Source organism: Chinchilla lanigera, unplaced genomic scaffold (assembly GCF_000276665.1).
Source record: "Chinchilla lanigera isolate Chin_1 unplaced genomic scaffold, ChiLan1.0 scaffold00045, whole genome shotgun sequence".
NCBI lineage: Eukaryota > Metazoa > Chordata > Mammalia > Rodentia > Chinchillidae > Chinchilla > Chinchilla lanigera.
The window spans coordinates 8212527-8230510 of record NW_004955446.1 but is presented as its reverse complement, the minus strand read 5'-3'; the positions used below and the strand labels follow the sequence as shown (position 1 = coordinate 8230510).

Genomic DNA, 17984 nt, shown 5'->3' with positions numbered 1-17984 from the left:
AAAAACCAAGGGGAAAAAAAATCAAGATAAAAAGGAACGAGAGGAGAGAATAACAATATTGCAATGGAGTATGTAAGAGAGAGGATATAATTAAGTCCTCCAAGGCAATGGATGTGTTAGTGTTGAATAGAAGAAATTGCTTCATTCTCCCTAACTTGAAAAAGGAAGAGGGTAGGTAACAGTATTATGTTAGGAATATTTGAGAGGATATAAACCAGCAAAGTTCACTTTCAGAAATTTTTGCTTCATATTTTGAGTATATTCTTATTGGGTAAAGAATTCTGGGTTAGCATTTTTTTCTCTTTTAGTAAAGACATCTTCCCTAAATCTATCTTCTTGTTTGCACAGATAAAATATATAATATAGTAAATGTATATAAGTAATTAAACAACTTTTTTATATTTTTCATTACAACATTTTTAAAAACAAGAGGAAAAAATGTGGGTCACAGGTTGAACATGCTGCATTAGAACCTTCAAAATATTTCACAATCACTTTAAATTCCTTGTCTGATACTTCCAACATTTATTCCATATATTGCAGATTTCAGTATATTGTACTTTGGAGTATTTTCTCTTGCCTTTTATATCATAATTTTTTGATAAAAGTTAGATAGCTTATGTAGACAAATAGATACTGAGGGAAATGCTTTCTTGTTCTTAAAGATGGAGCATAGTTTTCCTTCTGCTAGACTGTTAGTGTAAACATTTGATTAGGATGGAGTTCTTCAATTCTTGGCTCATGGCTCATTGGAAAGGAAAATTGAATCTACAGAGACACAGTGAATGCAAGAAACACCGGAAAGGCCTTCAGGAAGAAACACAGTGGTGGAATGATCCAGTAGATGCTGTCTACTGCAACAGATAGCCCAAGATATTCTAGCCCAAGCACCTGCCATCCCCTGGAGAGAGTAGTCAGATGCCAATCCATGAAGGGGTCACCTGAATCTGAAACTCAGAGAAGCTGTGAGCTGGCTTCATATCAGGACTCCCAGTGTTATATTCCCATAGTGACTGGAGGAAGAACAGCTATGGGAGATATCCCATGGCCAGGGAGCCACAGTCAGGCCGGCAAGAGATCCACAGAGAGATTTAAGCTAAATGACACAGGCCTCACCACCTCATGGCTAGAGACCAGGCTTATCCTGAATCTTGATAGATCTGAAAGTTGCAGAATAGGTATACCCACCCTAATTCTACTGCATGCTTGCTGGTGACTACCTCCAGCATAGACATGGGCTCTGACTGCCTTTAACCACCAGCAAGAACAGGGACACACTTTGACTTGGACACTTCTCCAAAACTGTACACTCTAAAAGAAAACCACATGTTCCAAATCACAGATAAATTTCTCTTTTTCCTCCATTTTTTCTTTCTTTTATTTTCATTATTATTGTTTTCATTTGTTGATTGGTTGCTTTTGTTTTTGTTTTTATAAGTGTGAGCATTGTTGTTAGTTGTTTTGTTTCATTACTCTTCTCTCCTTCTACTCCCTTCTCTTCATCAGTTTCATGGATCTTGAGAAATCTCCCACTGTCCTTCTGCCTGGCTTCTTAGCTTTTTCTTACTCCTTTTTTCTCTATTTCTTCCTCTTCTCCTTTTTAATTTCTCTCCCATTGATCACTTCTCTCTTATTTTCACCCTCTATATAATCTTTTCTCTCTCCCTTTTTTCTTTTATCTTCCATTTCTTGCCAGTTCTTGCATTTATTTTTCTAATTCTATAAACATCCTCCATTCCCTAATAAGATCCTTTGTGCCATTTTTCTCTCCTGCTTCTTCTATCATAGAATTTAAGGTTCTGAAGTTCTCCTCTTTTAATTCCTCATTCCCAAACTTTATTGATGTCTTTAATAGTATAACCAAAACGTTTTGTTAATCTTTTCATAGTTAACTCTGTAAAATTACTGTTAAATTCTTTTCTACCATGAGCAGAGATATAGCTATCACATTTAGTACATATAAGCTATAAATCAGTACCTGGCTTGCCTTAATGTTTGCATCATAATTTCCTATTTCTTCTCTAAGACTAAAAGTGATATACAGCTGATTCTCACCATATGTCAATATCTAATTCATCTCAAATGATACTATGATAGCTGATTCACTTGATATTAACAGGTTGCATAATTACTACTATTTCTCGGTAAGCCAACACTCAGATTGCCATTCTCATATTAAAAATACTACCATACATTTCCAAGAGAACCTGGTTGCTGGGCTAAGGGCACTGCATCTTCCCCTCCTAAATTAACCAACGTGGTTAGATCTTGGGGCTGTGGTGAAGGACTATATTTAACCAAAGCATATTATATCACTGAAAAGCAACTAAAGAGATCTCCATATCAACAACAAAGTCTTTATAAGCATCCACAAACTTCAGCACAAAACAAAATGAAGAAATGAAACGACAGAAATATGAGAAGAAAAATCAACAAATGCCTCCCCAAATGCTCAACTGCCCCAAAGCCAATTCAGGGGAAGCAAGGGATAGGGTAACATAAGCTTCACAACTAAACTACTCAAAAGAAAAGCAGAGGGGTTTGCCAAAGAATTAGAGTCCATAAAAAGGTTTCAATCAGAAATCTAAGAGATTAATAATCATATTGAAATTATGGGCAACAAAGCCAACCAATGTGAGAACAGATGTTCAGAAATAGAAGACAAAGATAACTTCAAAGAACAGCTACTCAAAGACACCTTAAAAACATAAAAACATGAAACAAGAGAACATGAAAAATGGATCCAACAACTGTTAGATGACATAAAGAAGACTAATCTAATTGGAGTAAGTGAATAATCAGAAAACAATACAAATGGCATAAAAAACTTTTTACAGACATAATAGTAGAAAACTTCCCAAATATAAGGAAAGAAATAGATACACAGATAAGTGAGGCATACAGAATCCAAAATAGTCATGAGAACTAAAAGAGAACCTCTCCATACCACATTATTCTTAAAGTTCCAGAAATCCACTACAGGTACAAAAATCTTAAAAGCTGTTGGAAAAATGTCAACAATTCACATATAAAATTAAACCCATTAGAATTATAGCAGGCTTCTCTACATAAACCTTAAAGGTCAGGAGGTCTTGGAGTAGAGCATTTCAAGACCTAAAAGATAACAACTTCCAACCCCAATTTATGTGTCCTGCAAAAACTTTCCTTTAAAATCAATGGCAAAATAAAGTATTTCCATAATAAGGAGCAACTAAAAAGAATCATGACCATCAAACCAGCAGTACAAAAAATTCTCAAGGATATCCTAGAAAAAAGACTATGAAGCCTACAAATCCAGTAAGTCAAAAAGAATGAATACACCTGTCAGATGAGCAGCTAAGCAAAAGTGGAGGAAATTAAGAAATCACTAAAAGGAAAAAATAGTAATAAAATGACAAGAATAAGTTAACACATTTCAGTAATAACTCTCAATGTGGATGATCTCAATTACCCAATCAAAAGACATAGACTGCCAGAATGGATCAAGAAACAAAACCCAAAAAGATGTAATATACAAGAAACACATTTAATTTAAAAGGAAATTTTAAAAAGAAACTTACAGATTCAAAAGAAATTAAAGGCTGGGAAACAGTATTCCACTCAATGGGAACCTGGAAAAAGGTAGGAATTGCCATCCTAATTTCAGACAAAGTGGATTTCAAGCCAAGACTAATCAAAAAAGATAAAGAATGTTACTACATATTGTTTAAGGGAACAATTCATCCTGAATTGTTAACAGTTATAAACATGTACACACCAAATACTGGCACATCCAATTTCTTAAAATAAATACCAATGGACATGAAAAATGATATGGACACTAATGCAATGGTAATAGGGGACCTCACTGCCCCATTATCACAAATGGACAGCTCAACTAGACAAACAAGTCAAAAAAGAAATATCAGAGTTGAACCAAACCCCTGAACAGATGGACTTAATAAATATCTATGGACTGTTACATCCAGCAACAACAAGATACATATTCTTTTCAGCAGGACATGGGACTTTCTCAAAAATAGAACACATACTAACCCATAAAGCATGATTAATTTAATGAAAAGAATCAAAATTACTTCATGCATATTATCAGATCATAGTGCAATGAAACTAGAAATCAATGGCAAAAGACAGGACAGAAACTATGCAAACACATGGAGATTAAATAATACCCTCTTGAAAAATCAATGGGTCACAGATGAAATTAAAGAAGAAGAGATAAGATAGTATCTACAATCAAACAAAAATGCCAGCCTGACATACTGAAACCTATTGGATTAGTAGTCCTAACAGAGCAGTCCTAAAAGAAAAGTTTATAGTGGTGAATTCTCACATCAGAAAAATAGTGAGAATTTGTGCTGTAGGCCTGTTTCTTGGGCTACAAGTTGAAGACTTATTCCTCAGCTATTCATCTAGGGAAAGTCCCCGGACCTTGGGTAGAGAGTTCCATATGCTCATCCTCATAGACTTTTCCCAAGCCTCACAATTAGTCCATCAGGAAGCAAATCCAGCCCTTGTGGTGAGGGAGCTGAACAGCATCTTGTGGGATGTTATCCATCAGCTCTTCTAGAAAAACAGAGTGAGCTCAAACAAATAACCTAATGATGAACCTCAAAGGTCTAGAAAAACAGGAACAATTCAAACCCAAAGTTAGTACAAGAAATGAAATTATAAGAGTCAGAGCAGAAATTAATGAAATTGGTACCAAAAAATTATGAAGAATAAATTAATTGAAGAGTTGGTTCTTTGAAAGATTAAACAAAACAGATAAACTACTAGCCAATCGTAGCAAAGTAAGGAAAGAAAAGGCCCAAATCTATACAATTAGAAATGAAAAAGGTAAAATCACAACAGATTCTTCTGAAATCCAGAAGATTGTTGGTAACTACTTTAAGTACCTGTACTCTAATGCAATGAAAAATTCAAAAGAAATGGATAAATTTTGACATATATATAAACTACCAAATATGAACCAAGGAGATGTAAAAATCATGAATAATTTAATATCAATCAGTAAATTTAAGGAAGTAATACAAAATTACCAATGAAGAAAAACCCAGGACCAACTAATTTACAGCTGAATTCTATAAAAACTGTAAAGAAGATTAACTTCAATATTCTTCAAACTCTTTAATGAAATTGAAGGGGAAGCAGTATTGCCAAAGTCATTCCTGGAAGCAAACATTACCCTGATTCCAAAACCAGAAAAGGACCAACCCAAAAATAAATAAATAAATAATAACAACAACAAAACCTCTGCCAATGTCTTTAATGAAGATTGATGTAAATTTTTTCAATAAGATTCTGGCAAACATAATGCAGTAAATCATCAAGAAGACCATACATCTTGATCAAGTAAAATTCATTCCATAGATATAGATATGGTTCAACATAGGCAAATAAGTAAATATAATACACTACATAAACAGAAGCAAGTACAAAAACTGTACGATCATCTCAATAGATGCAAAGAATGTATTTGACATAATCCAACAGCATTCATGATAAGAACCCTGAAGAAAATGGGAATAGGTCTTTATCTCAACCTGATAAAAGTCATTTATAACAAACCAATGGAAAATATCATACCAAATGGAGAGAAACTGAAAACTTTTTCTCTAAAATCAGGAACAAGAATGTCCCCTGTCACCACTTCTGTTCTCAAAATTCTTTGCAGAGTAGACTCCAAAATCTCAACCAGAAGATTCTAGAACTAATAAATAAATTCAGCAGCATAGCATAATACAAAGTCAATATCCAAAAATCAATAATGTTCCTGCACACCAATAGCATACTCAATGAGACAGAAATTAGGGAAACAATACCTTAGATAATAGTATCAAGTAAAATAAAATACTTAGGAATTAACCTAACGAAGGAAATAAATGAGCTCTACAATGAAAACTATAGTACTCTGAAGATCATGGAGAGATGTCCCCTGTTCCTGGGTAGCAAGAACCAATATAGTCAACATGGCCATACTTTTAAAACGATATATAGATTTAGTGCAATCCCAATCAAAATACCAGTAGGATTCCTTGCAGAACTGAAGAAAGCAATCCTAAAATTTACATGGAACCAGAAGAGATCTAGACTAGAAAAACCATTTCTGGGCAAGTTAGGGGCCATTATGACCCTGGACTTTAAGTTATCCTTCAAAGCTCCAGTGATTAAAAACAGCATAGTCTTCGCAAAAAACATTGTGTATCAATGAAATAAACCAGAAGATCCAAAAACAGCTCCAGGCACACTCAGTTCCCTTATCTTTGACAAAGGTGATTTTTTCACTGGAGGAAAGATAGCCTCTTTAACAAATGAGGCAGTGAAAAATGGCTTTTGAATGTAGGAAATATTTGTCATCATGCACTAAACTAAAATCAAAATGGATTAAAGATCTAAACATTAGAACAGAAACACTTAATCTGTTGGAAGACAAGGTAAGTAAAACACTTGAAGACATTGGTGTAGGCAATAACTTTATGAACAAAATCCTGGTTGTACAAAAAATAATACCAAGAATCAACAAATGGGATCACATCAAATTAAAAAGCTTCTGAACAGCAAAGGAAAGAGTTTAAAGACATCAACAGAGTGAAAAGACAACTTACAGAATGGGAAAAAAATTTTGCCAGCTACTCCCCAAAGGAATAACATCTAGAATAAATACAGAAAAAAATTATACCCCCCACAATTAAATCAGACCCTCCAATAAAAAATGGGCAACTTATGTGAATAGAGACTTCTCAGATGAATAAAACAAACAGCTAATAAGTACTTGAAAAAATGTTCAATATCACTGGAAATTCAAGAAATAGAAATTAAAACAATACTGAGATTCTATCTCTCTCCACAAGAATTGCTTTTATCAAGAAATCAATCAAGAACAAATAGTGCTGAGACTATGAGGAGAAAAAAAACACTTCTCAAATCTTTATGGGAGTATAAACTAATAATAACCACTATGGTAATCAGTATAGCGACTTCTCAAAAAACAAAAACTATAAATTTCATTTGACCCACTTATTTCCTTTCTAGATGTCTTCTCAAAAGAGTGAAAGACATCATACCACAGTGATGTATGCACACTCATGTTTATAGTAGCACAGTTCAAAATAGCTATATCTTAGAAACAGCGATCAACAGATGAACAGATGAAGAAAATGTGTTGTTTTTTCCCATTTTCTTCAGGATTCTTATCATGAATGCTGTTGGATTTTGTCAAATACATTCTTTGCATCTATTGAGATGATCATACAGTTTTTGTACTTGCTTCTGTTTATGTAGTGTATTATATTTACTTATTTGCCTATGTTGAACCATATCTATATCTATGGAATGAATTTTACTTGATCAAGATGTATGGTCTTCTTGATGATTTACTGCATTATGTTTGCCAAAACAGAGCACTAACAACTTATATGTATGATAATTAACTTTGTAATGACTTATAATAAATTAATCTTATGCTGGCAAAATAAAAGGATGGTGGAGGGGAAGGGGGGAAAAGACTTGAAATGTGTCATGTACATGGACCAGCTCCCTACAATGCATGTAATCATTATGTGCTGCAAACATGTACTAATAAAAATAAAAAATTTAAAAAGAAATTAGGATGGACTTAAAGTTTATTGTTGCTATAGTTAATCACAGTGTACATAGGCCTCAGATTTCTCTAGCAATTCCATTTGCTTAGATTGTGGAATGGCTCACCAGTGTTTATTTTCTTAACATTTGTTCCCCCTATAACTTGGTTCCCTCTCTTGCTATAAAGAGAATCTGCCTCTTGAATCTCTTATAGCCAGATCCTACTATTATTTTTATTGAGTGCTTGTTAAGTGGTTAGTAGAGACTCAGAGAGGAAGAATATTCCCTGATGTTCTGCTCCAGTCAGTTTTAGGTAGGCAACATGTCCCTGGGCCTCAGGGACGTGACTTTCACAAGTATTCCTACATTTCCTCCAACTCTAGAACTAGTCATAGCACATATTCCTACCTGGAGATAAAGCATTGTTTCTTCCTGTTGTACGCACTGTCACTCTTTCCCTCAACCCACAGTGGGTTTTCTCTAATACTATAAGAAAACATCGCTTGTTGGTCTTCTCTTTTTTAATGAACTCTTCTATCCCTTTGGGGAGGGATGAATCTGGTTTCAACAGTGGCTGTTCTCCTTGATCTTCCTTGTGAGGACCTGGTGGTTTTTGTGGAGAAAATTTCTGCTCTGTAATTTACTCCTATATGTGCAAGCTCAGGCATATTCTCATGCTTTAGCAATTCATTGAAATTCTTAGCTTAACCTTCTCATTGGTTTAGATGCCATCTGAAGGTGTCTACAGCAAGCAAATAAATGGTGGCATTCTCTTCTCCTTGTGGGTGACTGTATCTGGTAGATTTTTTTAAGTCACGAATGTGAGGTTTCTCTAGCTTTTTCCTTATAGTAAGTGTGGGAAAATTACTCTCTGCAACTCTCTGCAGCTCTGACCTAAAACCAGAAGCTGGATAATTCACTCTACTATTTGTTAATACACTGATATTAAGAAGTTGAGGTTATCTGTTGGGAGTAATAGGAATGATAAGGGCTGGGTAAAAATGGCAATTGTTTAGATTTATTGGTAATTTCAAGCCTTTAAATATTTGTTTATGGAATGGGAGTACTCTTGCTTGAAAACTGATGTCATTGTAGTTTTAATGGAAAAATCTGGGAGTGGGAAATAGGAAGTGTTCCTGTGAAGGAAAATGGTTTATCCATTCGTTGAGGAAAGGTTGCTCCTTTGGTATAACATAGACCTGATTAGAGCTCCCTCCTGGAATATAGATATTCCAGGATATTCCTGGAATATAGATATTCCAGGATATTCCTGGAATATAGATATTCCAGGGTAAATGGCCCTGCCAAATACTGTAAGAGTTATTGTTGTGGATAGAATTGTATGTCTAAAATTGTTGTGTTCACTTAGACATGGGAAAAGGTTTTTTCTCATCTCGAGATCTTGGAAATCAGGTACAATGCAAGAAATAGGCATTTCCCTGTGGCGAGACAAGCAGAGCAACAAAGAGGCAGGTCAGAGACAGAAGAAAGGACTCGAAAGGAGGTGTGTTCTGTAAGTGCCAGAAATATGCATTTGTCATAGCCAATCATAAGGGTGTTCTTTCCTGCATTGTGATTTTCTTCTGCTATATCTAAGCCTCAGTAAAGTCTGGTTGCATGTTATAGCGTGGAACTGGTCATAGTTCAGAAATACACGGGAGGAACCTCAAGCACCACAGTTTAGAGGTTTCTCTTTATTGGAGAAAATATAGACCCCAGTGTTCCCTGGAATATAAAGTAAAAAGTTCCAGATTTCTTCAAGGCAGAGCCTCTTCTACCTCTCCCTCAGCAGCATGACTGGGTCAGGTATGAAAATTAATGCTTAAAACAACAAATAATAATTATCATCAATCAATCAATCAATCAATCAATCTTCTAGTTTCCAGGGAGGCAAAGATCTTCTCAATTCTATTCATATTTAGAGGAAGCAAACACCCAACAAATAGAGGCATGGTTGTCAAAGATTCAATCGCTCAGTTCATTAACCAAGATTCTGTTTATACTTAGGTAGAAAGATAGCCAGCTGTTAGTTTAGGAGTATATGTGAAAAAATCTTATTGAGCTTCTTCTGAGAAATGTCCCATCTTGGAAATGCATAGCAATGGACTTAGATATGAAAGAAATGCTCCCCTTTGTAGTTTACTACCTTCACTTTATACATGAGTAAAATAAAATTCACTCTATTAACACTGGTAAGAATTTGCAAAATTAAGGCACAGGGTAATTTAATCAAGCATGCATTATACTAAGAGAAGTATGTAACTTTCATTTCAGATTGGCAGATATCAATTAACATATTAATCTTCCTCATTTATAAACACCAAGAAGCTAAAATTATAAACTAATATGTTCACCTTTCTTATATAGTATGGTATTAACAGAAATTTCAGAGCAGATTTAAAGAACCATGATGACTTGAAAAGATCTTGACTTAAGACTATTTTTAAATGTGCTCAAACAATATTGTCCCCTTGCTAAAATACCCTATCAGAAAAAAATTTTTTGTTGTATTTTTTTGTTTTTTTTCTGGTACCAGGGATTGAACTCATGACCTTGCACTTGCCAGGCAGGCGCTGTGCCGCTGAGCTAAATCCCCAGCCCCTAGAAAATTTTAATCTACATAGAACTGGTCAATTTTACTATTACTTTGTTATTATTACTGATTCTCCCATATTAGGAAATTTTCAAGCACCGTTCCAGAAAATCAGAACATATACATGCTTTTTAAATAGACACTGCCACTACTCAGTTAAATATGCTTTTCTTTCACTCCTGTCATTGTTGATTATTTTCTAAACTTTCACTTATTGTAAGGTAAATGTTTATACTGTATAAGTAATAGTCTTTATTCAGCCGCACAACCCTGACTTTGTTGTCTGAGAAATTTTTTCTTCACTCTTGTATTTTAGGTGATAGAATTTTAGTGATACAGTTTTCTTGCCTAATTGGTATAATGTACTTTTAATACTTTTTTTCACTTCATCCTTGACAAAATCATACAAAATATTGGGAGCATTTGATAATAAATCTAATTATGTAAAGTACTGTGGCCCTGCTTCTTTTCAGATACAAACATGCAAAGCCAAAGTCATGACTCAAGACTTTAGGGAAACCCATGCTGCCACTAAAAGCACCAATCAGAACAGAGAACATATACACACTGACAGTTTTAACTGAAGTTCTTCTTTTAGCATTCAAAGCACTTACTGTACTTTTTGATGACCATTTCAAGGGCAAAAAAGATATTTGATCAAATCTTTAAGATACATAATTGGCTTTAATTAAAAGAATAAATCTCTATTCAAAATTTTTTCTGGAGCAAAATACTAATAGAAAAACTCCAAAAACTGGTATGATTTTCTTCAGAATTTCACTCTGTTATAAAGAAATACTATCTGTAAAAAAGAAAGTCTTTAATATTTATCATTCATGCAGCAAGGCTCCTCTACATTTATATTGTTAAATCAAATATACACAATTATTTCTTGGATATAATCATTTGGGGACTCAATTCCCACTTGAAATTGCTCCCAAATGAAATAGTAAACATATCTCAATATCAAAAAAAAAGGTGCATGTTTTCTAAGGTAGCAATTTAGTAATTGCCTTTGCCTGCTAGAGCAGTCACGTGATACGTGATTGATTTCAAAGCAGAGGGCTGCTGATCAGCTTCTATTCTTTCAGACCTTTCTTGCCACACTCCTTCCTTTGTGCTCTCAGCTATTTTTATACCATTGTTCATTATCTGAGAAAAATTCTTCTCAGTTACTCTAAAATAATCTATGTTCTGCAAGAATGAGCATAATTGACAATTAGGGCACATTATTCACAGCTCAAAATATCTATACCAAACAGGAGTCCCATAATGTGATGAAAAGCAAGTACATAGAGACTTACGTGAAGCACAGCTTTAAACGGCGTAGTACAGGGAATTAGAGGCTACAAGGGGACAGGCTCCAGGGACCAGGGATGGAGGGATAGGATGGTGAAATTATTTTAATAAATTATGAAATTAAAAATTCCATCATCAAATATGTTGCAGGAGGGTAGGGACAACAAGTGTCTTCGTCACACTGCATATTCAAAAGCCTAACAAAGTAGCCATTAAATGAATATTTGCATAGTAAAGAAAACCACAACCTGGAAGGCATAAATAGTGAACAAATGAATGAAACCTCTAAAACTGCAAGTTCTCGTTTCAGTCTGTTGCTAATAAAAACACAGCAAAATGCTTTTTACTGCATCGCTTTTGCTTTTCAAAGCGTTTTTCATTTGTGCATATTAGTTTTAGAGATTCACGGTCACATGCATATAGTACACTCTGGTCATTGCCACCTCTTTACTTTCTTTGCTCTCCCCTACCCTCTCTCTTTCCCCTTCATCTCTAACAGTCTGCTGCAGACATTCATATTCTTATTTACGTTCATTCTCTGTCGTGTGTGTCTGTCTGTGTGTGTGTGTCTGTCTGTCCCTCCCTCTCTTTCTCAATTCCACATACGAAAGAAAACGTCATGCTTTGTCTTACTGAATCTGGCATATTTGTCCAGTTCCATTTGTTTTCCTCCAAATGATGTGATTTTATTCTTTATGGCTGAATAATACATTTGCTTTATCTATCCACCACTTATGGATAGATAGAGTCACCTCCACTGTTTCCAAAGCTTATCTACTATGGATTGCACACCCATAAATATGGATACACAGGTATCTCTACAGTATTTGGACTTTATTTGGGTATATATCAACAAATGATATAGCCAGGTCAACTGATAGGTCTAGTTTTAGGGGTTTTTTGGGTTTTTTTTTTTTTTTTTTTTTTTTTGCAGAACCTCTGAGTTCTGTGGTTTTGGTACTAATCTACATTCCCAGCAACAGATGCAAGGGTTCCTTTTCCCTGGATCCTCCTCAGCATCGACCAGTCTTTGTATTCTCGACAATAGCCTTTCAGACTGGAGTTAGATGGAATCTCAGTGGAATCTGGATTTGAGTTTCCTTGATGGCTAAAGATATTGAACATTTTTTCATACACTGATGAGTCACTCATACTTCTTCTTTTGAGAAGTACCTGTTCATTTGTCCATTTGCTTCACTGGTTTTAAATATACATATATAATCTAGATACTAATTGTAGTCCTCTGTGAGAAAAGTAGCTGGGAAAGATCTTTCCCATTCTGCAGGCTATCTTTTCACTCTGTTTATTGTTTTCTTTGGCACATAGAAGCTTTTCAACTTGGCATAATCCCATTTGTCAATTCTTGTTATCAAGACAATGAAAGACCTCTTCAATTAAAATTATATTACACTGAAGAAAGAAATTTAAGAAGACACTAGCAGATGAAAAGCCCTGCCATGTTCATGGGTTAGTAGAATTAATATTGTTTGAATGGCCGTATGACTGAAAGTGATCTACATATGCAATAAAATCCCCAACAAAATGCCAACGACATTCTTCAAAAAACTAGAAAAATATCCTAAAGTGTAAATGGAAGCAGAATAGCCAGAGCACTCCTAAGCAAAAAGAAAAAAGCTGGAGATATCTTGATACCTAACTTGAAAATATACTACAAAGCTATAGTAACAAACAGCATGACACTGGCGTAAAAATTGGGATGTAGAAAAGAAGATGAGACACAGAAACAAACCTGCACAACTTCAGCCACCTGATCTTTAGCAAAAGTGCCAAAAACATACAATGGAGAAAAACAGCCTCCTACCCAGTGGTGCCAAGAAAACAGGATATCCATAGGTAAAAGACTGAAACCAGATTCCCATCCCTCACCTTGTACAAAAATCATTTCAAAATGCACCAGAGACATAAGTAAAAGACCTGAAACTCTGAAACTATTAGAAGAAAAATAGGGGAAATACTTAGGCACACACAAAGAACTCCTGAATAGAACTCCAATAGCACAGGAAATAATTTCCAAGCATCTTTACTTACAGTGTCTCTCCTAACTTCCTCTAGATTTTAAGGAGTGAACAGAGATTAAAACTCTGTGTTCTTTGTACTTCATCGTTATTCTAAGCTATGATAATGAGATCAATTACATTTTTTACATGATGGACAATGATAGAGAACTCAGGTCAGTCTACAAAGGGATCCATTATTTTTCTTTAACCATAAACCAAAAAAGAGTTTCTCAACTAAATAATTGCTAGAAATAATAAATGTAGATAGGCCCCATTAAAAATGTATCATACTTTCTCAATTTCTGTTTGGTCTCCCCTTTCCAGACGGACACCAAGGAAATGAAATACAAATGACAGCATATGAGTTACTCACCCTGGGTCATTAACAGAATGATTGCTTTTTTAAAAATCAGCAACATAAATGTACAACTAGAAAAGCTTCTTTAAAAAATAATAGGGTAAATTTGGTTTGCAAGCTTGGGAAAATACTTAGAAATTCTTCTGTGATAAAAATCAATTCTAGAGAGCCTGCTAGGCATATCTCACCAGATGAGCTCCCAGCTCCTGGATGCAAAACTGGCAGATCATTTAGGTGGGTTTTAAATTCAGGAGCCAAACAGGCACAACTTGCTTCCAGCTTTGGATAAGCAGTAAACAGCAATTCCATCAAAAAACAACAGGGAATATCAATTATAGACATCTGGTGAGTGACAAATTTATCCAAATGTACAACATCCAAAAGAATCCTAAGTCAAACAGAGGGCAATTTCATCAAGAAAACAACAAATCCAATTGAGTAGATGATATCTTGAGTCTCTCCACACTGGTAGAGAAAAAAAAATGGTCCAGGGTGCTGGGAAATCGAGAATTAAATGTAAAATCCTACAAAGTATATTACAATTCAATACACAGGAGAATTGATTAATGATAAGGTAAGATTTATTCAGTTCATATATCAGATGAGATTTATAAAAATTCATGAGTTCATATAAGATTGGAGATACTGTAAGGAATAATGCTTTAAACTTTCTAAATAACCCCTGATTCTAAAATGTACAAGCACTGTGAAAAGGTTTATATTCTGCCCCCTCGTCTGCACCTTCCTTTCCCTCTCTGGCTTAGCTAAAAAATGGGGAGGTGTTGGAGAAAATAGAGCACCTCAGATTGTCAAGTCTGACATTTGCAAACCTCTGAAAAATTAAAACAGTGATAAATCCAGTGACCAGACAAGATACTTCAGAACCCGTATCACTGTATTGAATGTTGAGAACAAACAGTATGAATAAGCAAAAAATAATAAAGAAAGGGAAAAATAATTTTCAGTAAAATGAAAATGAGCGTCTAGGTCTATGAAGAGAAAATAAAAAAAATAGATTTGACTGGATCACTTTCAGGGTTACGCAGATGAGAGTGCAGTATATCTAATATGTTCAACATGTATGTGATCAACATATAGACAGTGAATGTTCACACTTTTAAAAAATTAAAAGTTACACAGTCATTAAATGCACCAGAATGCTCCCACTTGCTCTGAACACATCCCATAGTTCTTCCTGCTTTCTGGAGCCCTTCTAGAAGTCCTCTTTCATGAGTATCTTTACAAGGTATGATCAAAACTACAGTGACTGCTGCTATTGAGTGCCATCTAACAGAAAAACAGGCTCATAAACACATCACTGTGTGTCCCCATCTACCTTATTTGTCAGATCTGGCATCATGAAATGTTTGGCCCTTCTCCAAAGTCAAAATGACTACAAAAGGCAAACTTTTGAATTGATCCAGTATGTTGAGCAACCCAAGAGTGCAACTAAAGCCATGAAACAGGACTTCCAGGGCTGCTTCAGAAAGTGGCAAGAAGGATGAGATAAGTGTTCTTGAAGTGAGGGGGAATATTTCAAGGGGAATTAAGGCAAACTGTTTCTTATTGTAATAAATTTCTTTTTAAAATATTTAAACATTATTTTTCAATCATACCTCATAGGCTGATTTCACAGTATTGGTTACCATCCTTCGGGTTTAAATATTAAGGGAATTAGGGCAAGCTGTCTCTTGTTATAATAAATTTCTTTTAAAAATATTTGAACTTAACTATTTTTCAATCATACCTCATAGGCTGATTTCACAGTATTGGTTACCATCCTTCGGGTTTAAATATTAAGGGAATTAGGGCAAGCTGTCTCTTATTATAATAAATTTCTTTTTAAAATATTTAAACAACTATTTTTCAATCATACCTCATAGGCTGATTTCACAGTATTGGTTACTGTCCTTTGGGTTTAAATATCACAGTGATTTATGGAAATCATTCCTTAATATCAAACTTCTAGGCTAAATGTTTGTTTCTCACCTAAACTCGTAGGTTGTCTATAACTCTTAATGTGAGTCTATTTGGAGGTGGGGCCCTTGGGCAGTAAGCAGGGTTAGATGAAGTCATGAAGGCAGGATGAAAATAGTGAGGTAATAAAAGGAGACTTCTGAAAGTTCTCATTCTCCCTCTCTCTTTCTCTCTCCCCCTCATCCTCTTCCTCCTCTTCCTCCTTCCTCTTCCTCTCCTTTTTCTTCCACTCTCTTCTTTTTCTCTCTCTCCATCTCCTCTTTCCTCTCCCTTCTCTCTCTCTTTCTTTCCCTCTTCCTCTTCCTTTGCCTCTCTTTCTCTCTTCCTCTCCCTCTTCCTCTCCTTCTCCCTCTTCTTCTCTCTATCCTTCTCGCTCAACCTTTATCAGAAACTGAAACAGCTAAATCCTTGATCTTAGCTATGCCACCTTGCCAATGTCTAAAATTTGGAGAAAATAGATCTCTGTCTAAGCCACCTACTCTATAGTATTTTTTATGAGCACCTAGGAAAGCCAATGTACCTTTTTTTGGACCAGTGCTTTGTTTTATTCAAGAATTAATGTTCAATTCAGTATACTAATGAGCACAACATTCCCTAGAATCACAGACACTCAAAACTGGTGGTAAATAGAACTCTTACCTAGTTGAACTATCCATGGTATACCTGAATCTCCTATGTAATACAAAGAGCCTACATGGTGCTGCAAACTCCACTGGAAATCTCAAGTAAAGGGAACTCATTAATAAAATAGGTGTTTAAAATTAGTCTTATTTTCCTCCTCTTTTATATACCTTAGTTTGCAGTGACAGGTATAAGATCTACAGAGCTACATGTAGCTTGGAACTGGAACTGCTTTAGCATTTAACTTAAAACCTTCTCTTAATTTTCAAATGTCATAATGCCAAAAGAAAACATCCTCAGATTCTAAATTAAATCAGTTGTTTAAACTTCCCTCAACAAAAGCAGGAAACATCTACTTCCAAGTGTACAATTTTGGATTCTATTATGAAAAAGACTTAACTGGTGGTACGGTGGTTTTGACATTAATGACCAGTACAAAATAAACCTTTGAAGCCCTGGAGTGACAACTTCTAACCAAGCAAAAAGTCCAGGTCTTTTCTCTGATAAAGAGTAATCTCCTGCTAGAGACATTTAATTAAGTGGAAGCACTTTCTTTATGCCAGTGGAATTTGAAGAAGCTAGGAAGCAATGAAATGCGAACGCTCCTGTTTACTTTTGGACAAACCTAGGCAACTCTGGCTCTTTTAATCTGAGAAGCTTGAGTCTTTCCACCAAGATGAAAAATTTTGCATTGAACAAATATAAATAGGAAATCTTCGAGCATCATTAAGTAGTGAGAGTTCCTTAAAGTCACAGCTCAGTTAATCATTTTCTTTTAGAATGTTTTCCTCCAAGAACAGGGAAATGTTTAATGATATATTTTAATTACCCAAAATAGTCTCCCTTTTGCCTTGGCACATATTTCTCATGCCACATGTCTCTGAAATTCAATAAAAGAAGGAAGCATTACGTTAACGGGTTGCTTTCATATTTAATTTACAATAAGAGAACTCAGTAACACGCTTGCAGTTTGGTAATTTCTACGCGGTTATCTGTTATAGTGAGCAAGCAACTCAGTAGGATGATGAAAGGAATTCCAAGCTCAAAGCTCTGGCACTTTAGTTTATGCAAAATCTGTACAACTAAATACCAAGAAATAAAACAAATGAGTGTGAACCTTCGCTCACAGTTTGTTGAATTTACTTGGTTGGTTATTTAAACAGTGCTCAAAGGCCTGGAATACTTCTAAATATATCTTCATTTTTAAGGAAACCTTATTGAGCATACTATACTTTCCTCTCCACACATTCATGTTTTACTCTTAGAAGCCAGATAGTAATTCTATAGAAAGAATGAAAGATTGCCTTGAGCCATCATAATAGAACCACTGCTTATAACACAAAGCATTCCCATACTGGAGAAATGTGTTTGTATTTGTGGTTTTTCTGATGCCTTCAAATGAATGTTTCTACGTCACAACCACATCTGTTTGGATGCCTTTCCCCCCTTGGGTAAATGAACAAAAGGACATGTTTTTAGAGCTCGCCTGATAGAAATTAAGTCTTCTTTCATCTTTTCCATGTGCTGCTTTGTT

At 35.0% G+C, this 17984-nt stretch overlaps 1 protein-coding gene across 2 annotated transcripts in view; it reads right to left on the bottom strand.

The window, feature by feature from the left end:
- The window catches only part of Pde4d (phosphodiesterase 4D, cAMP-specific), a 1338202-nt gene that overhangs the window by 1022017 nt on the left and 298201 nt on the right, over nucleotides 1-17984 (bottom strand). The window lies entirely within an intron of this gene.